The following is a 4,230-nucleotide window of genomic DNA, read 5'->3' as shown; positions in this document are numbered from 1 at the left end:
CCCCCCCCCCCCCCCCCAAGATCCCTAGCTCATACAAATGAGCAGGAAGAGAAGCTCGTCAGAAACAATGCCTTCCCAGACCCTGACTTTCAGGAGAGGGACATGAAAGAGATCCAGACACTCTCAAAAAGGAAAAGGCACCCCAGAGCTCCCAACACATGCTTGGGAGAAAAACATACAGCTGACTAGCAACCCCAGCCTATTCCCCCCAAACACACCTTGATACCCACTCCCAGATTACCCTTCCCAGTATCCTACTACTCCTATTTCCCACCTCCTGATCTCAAGTTCACTGCAACCTGAGCCTCTCAAACACTTTTATTTACTTATTCTCATTTCTCTCCCTCCTTTCACCAGGGCCCCAAACTTCTTGCCCTTGCTCAAGTGATCTCAGATTTCTCCACAATGTCTCATCCCTTAATCTTCTTCTTAATGCAAATGCTTGCAATTGCAGTTTCTCTTCTGAAACATTTTATTTTCTTTCAAATTTTCTACTGTACTCAGATTACATTTTTCCAAAGTAAAAAAAAAAAGAAAGTTTGACAGAAGCAGATTGTAGCAAGGGCTGACCTTTAAACAAAGGAGTTGTCAGATATGTGGCAGATTGTAACAAGATGTTGTTTCTTCCTGCCCCCTACCTCATATGCCCTTTTTCCTTCAGAGTTCAGGCAAAGCTTGGAACTAAAATTGGCTGGAGGCATGTTAAATTTAATGGCTAATGCATTCTTCTACAAGCCATCCAGCTCACAAACTGGCTGGCTAGAAACTTTTTGGACTACTAAGCCCATGCATGCCCTTGTAGTAGTTTTGGTCCGAGAGTTAGATATGTAGCTAAATTTTATTTCCTCTGTGCATAGAATCTCCCAACATTAACACTGTTTTATTAAAAGGCTGTATCCTGGGATCCCTTGCTCAAGTGATCCCGAATTTGGAACAACCTTATTCCACATCCCTAGGAAAGATTGGTAAATTTCAGGGAAATCCAAGCAATTGCATGAATTTTAGAGCTCTGGGAGTTGACCTCTGAACTAATTCCTACATGTGTGTCTTGCATGCATTTCCATACCATGAGACTTCCAATAGAGCTTCATTTATGTTGCTTTAAAATACAACATATTTACTAATCACTGCAAAAAACAGACTATTTAAAAACACAAAGTAAATTTGTCCTTATCTTTACAAGAGGACCAATGATTCTAACCTAACAGCTAATTCTAATTTCTTGTTCAAATTCATTCACACTACTCACAAAAAAAGTGTAGATGTTTTGGCCTTAAGTCTTTCCTTCTGCAGCAAGTACAATAGAGCTCACTTCTTGTTATTTAAGATGAGACGATATTCAGAAAAATATTCAAGTAAATTAAATAATAAGTTACTATTCTAATCTGATATTTACACTGTACAGAGGACTGAACTCATAGGATCTGAAGAGGCATACTGGGTATCATACCTTACTTGCAAGTGTTGGCTTAAAATAGCTCTGTGTAAACACTTCAACACCGAGAGCTTTTCTTACTACTTCCTGCATAAATTAGTAGATTTCTTTTTCTAGTTTACCATGGTGGCTCTAGACAGATTTACACTGAGATTCAAGTACAACTACTCAAAAGATGTCAAACCTTTTAAATCACAGCAGATAAACAAGCCTAGGAGAGGTCAGAGGGAATCTATTTTAATTTAATAATTCAACATTGGAGTGACAAGTTTATACGAATTGTAAAAGGGAAGCCGTAAGAATATATTATTGGAAGGTACAATCTGAATTCAAGCTAGTTAGCAAATAATAACCATTCTAGTCCTAACTAAGATCACAGCACACAACTGAGACAGTTCTGCCCACCCCACCCCACCCCTGCAAAATAATTAAAATATACTAATCAAGACAGTATCATGATTCATGAGCCCAAGCCCCCAACTCTAGTTTTAAGAGTCTCCAAATCAATATGCACTACATGTAGAATGTTCACTGTTATAAGGTAGTCTGCTGGCAAGATATTGCTGCACAGGAACCTGTAAGAGTTTCTCTTTCATTACTTTGGGTTAGTTCTTCCTGTTATATACTACATAGTGGCTTCCAAACTACTATCATCTTGACTGTTCTTAATTTTGGGAACAGGATATCTGTTCCACTAGACAGCAGGTTATAATCAGAGTAGGCTGAGCAGCAAATAGAGAGCCGTTGCTCTGGGATAAGCAGCTAAGGTGTAGGGCTGCCTCAAAGAGGCTTTGTTCTGTGCTAGTGACTTAGGGCAGCTGATTGGTGCTAGACTGTTTGCTTCATCCCTAGTGTACATCTTCAGGTTCTGGGATGGAGCAGCAAAGCTGAAGTACATCAGTAAGTAACAAAAACAAATAGAGCAAGAATATACAAAGCCAGAAACTGTCTAATTAAGTATCAAGTTAGTTGCACAAAGCATGTTCAAGATGAGTCAATGAAGCAAAGCCATACAGGCATGCCAATACACCACAGTTCAGTCTTAAATGGTGAAACACAAAACAATGTGCTTGGGTTGAACAGTAGTCTGAAAATGCATATTAAATGGATGTACCATAGGGGACCGAACAGGACGACATACTTAAAACGAGAGGGCTTCTTTAAACAGATCAGGATGCATTACATAACAAAAACAAACATCAGCATGCCACAATAATGCATTCTAAAGTCCCATAAGAGCACAGAAAATAAAAAATTAACTTAACTAGACAGTAAAATTTGTAAGCATCTCCTCAATAAAACCTAAGCAACTGAATTTTCAGAATGGTCACAGCAGGAACAGCTGACTGAAGAAAACTAAGAGATATTAGCTTTATTTCTTAAGGGTAGCTTTATACTATGACAGTTCTTGCACACATGCAATAAGACAAAACCACTCCGTCTATTATAATAGACATCAACAGAAGCAGCAGACACAGAAAACTCCAGCTGGTAACGCAGGCAATGGCAGATGGAGCAGTTTCAAAAAGTAGTGGGTATATGTTCACAAACCCAATGACGTTCACAGATATTGAGCAGCCCTTGGCTTGTATTTGTGTTCTTTTGATATTTGATTTACACTGGATTTTGTATTTAGAATAGATTTTTAAAAGGAGAAAAGATTTGACAGCAGCTCCTTAAGTCAATGAATATTGACGCTTAGATGTTCTTTTAACCTTGACCTATATATAAAAAGGGGCCAAGAATGAAATTTAGTTTTGTACCAAAACATCCATATCAAAGATATCTATTAAAACACTTATCTTCTAAGTATTTAGTAGGAATCTTACAGTGAGGGAATATTTAAGTTTAACTGTTGGGTCACTGATATATGGGTTGAAATAGAAAAGGCTGAGGGAGATGCTGCCCATTTCAGCTTCTGTCAAACACATCAAAGAAATTTTAATAGAGCTGGCTGAAAATTTCCCTTTAAAAAGGGTACTTCTTGCTGAACAAAAGTTTACCAAAAAAGTATTGTTTGGGATTCTACATTTTGTTAACACACACACAGAGAAATCTGCAAAAATGTTGCCACAAAACGCGAACAATTTAATCAGCCAACATTACAATTAGAACAGTTCAAACCAATGAAGGGCTTGAAAGAAGACAGCAAGCTGGAAGACCATAATAAGGCTGCCTGGAAAAGTAAAGCAGTGACAGGCTGAAGGACAAAAAGGAAGTTCTCACTGGGGAAAAGATCTACACTGATTCACTATAATCAAGTTTAGCATATTTAGTTCACTTTGCTTTCGAGTACAAGGCAAGCTTACAGTTCCTTTATATTTTCCTTCAACTTTTCTTAAAAATCTGGGGCAACATTGCAGTCTTATATACTCAATAGTTTTGCCATAGACTTCAATGGGGCCAGGATTTCACCCCTCTAATTCTCGCATAAAGTAACCTTCTAAGCCGTGAGGGTTTATTAAAATGGAGCTGACACAAGGACCCTAAGTCTAGCTTTATGAAACAAAAGGGCAGCACAGAGATTAATCTACTCGTTAGGTTATTACCAAGGGGAAAAAATGAAAAGGTTTGTGGAGACAGTTTTGATAGGGAAAGACGTGACCCTTAGTTTACTGCACAAAAAGGAATACAAGGGGCCAGTACAAGGTAGTATTGTTACTAGTCTGCTTCTATGAGGGTAATACTCCCCCCCTATGCGGCACTGGTCAGACTGCAGCTGGAGTACTGCGTCCAGTTCTGGGCACCGCACTTCAAGAGCAATGTGGACAACATGGAGAGGGTCCAGAGGAGGG

General features: G+C 38.9%; 1 protein-coding gene across 2 annotated transcripts in view; it reads right to left on the bottom strand.

The window, feature by feature from the left end:
• The window catches only part of SCAMP1 (secretory carrier membrane protein 1), a 93,724-nt gene that overhangs the window by 65,871 nt on the left and 23,623 nt on the right, over positions 1-4,230 (bottom strand). Inside the window, exon 2 of one of the 2 annotated variants that reach the window (XM_019517733.1) lies at positions 2,096-2,099. The exons of the other annotated variant lie outside the window; for it this stretch is intronic. The gene's annotated coding sequence lies outside the window, so the exon portion shown is untranslated. The remainder of the gene's footprint in view (positions 1-2,095; positions 2,100-4,230) is intronic. 2 annotated transcript variants of the gene reach the window in all.

This window comes from Gavialis gangeticus, unplaced genomic scaffold (assembly GCF_001723915.1).
Source record: "Gavialis gangeticus isolate Ggan-Ray unplaced genomic scaffold, GavGan_comp1, whole genome shotgun sequence".
NCBI lineage: Eukaryota > Metazoa > Chordata > Crocodylia > Gavialidae > Gavialis > Gavialis gangeticus.
The sequence above is the reverse complement of the archived record's forward strand: the minus strand, read 5'-3'. Positions and strand labels throughout refer to the sequence as shown.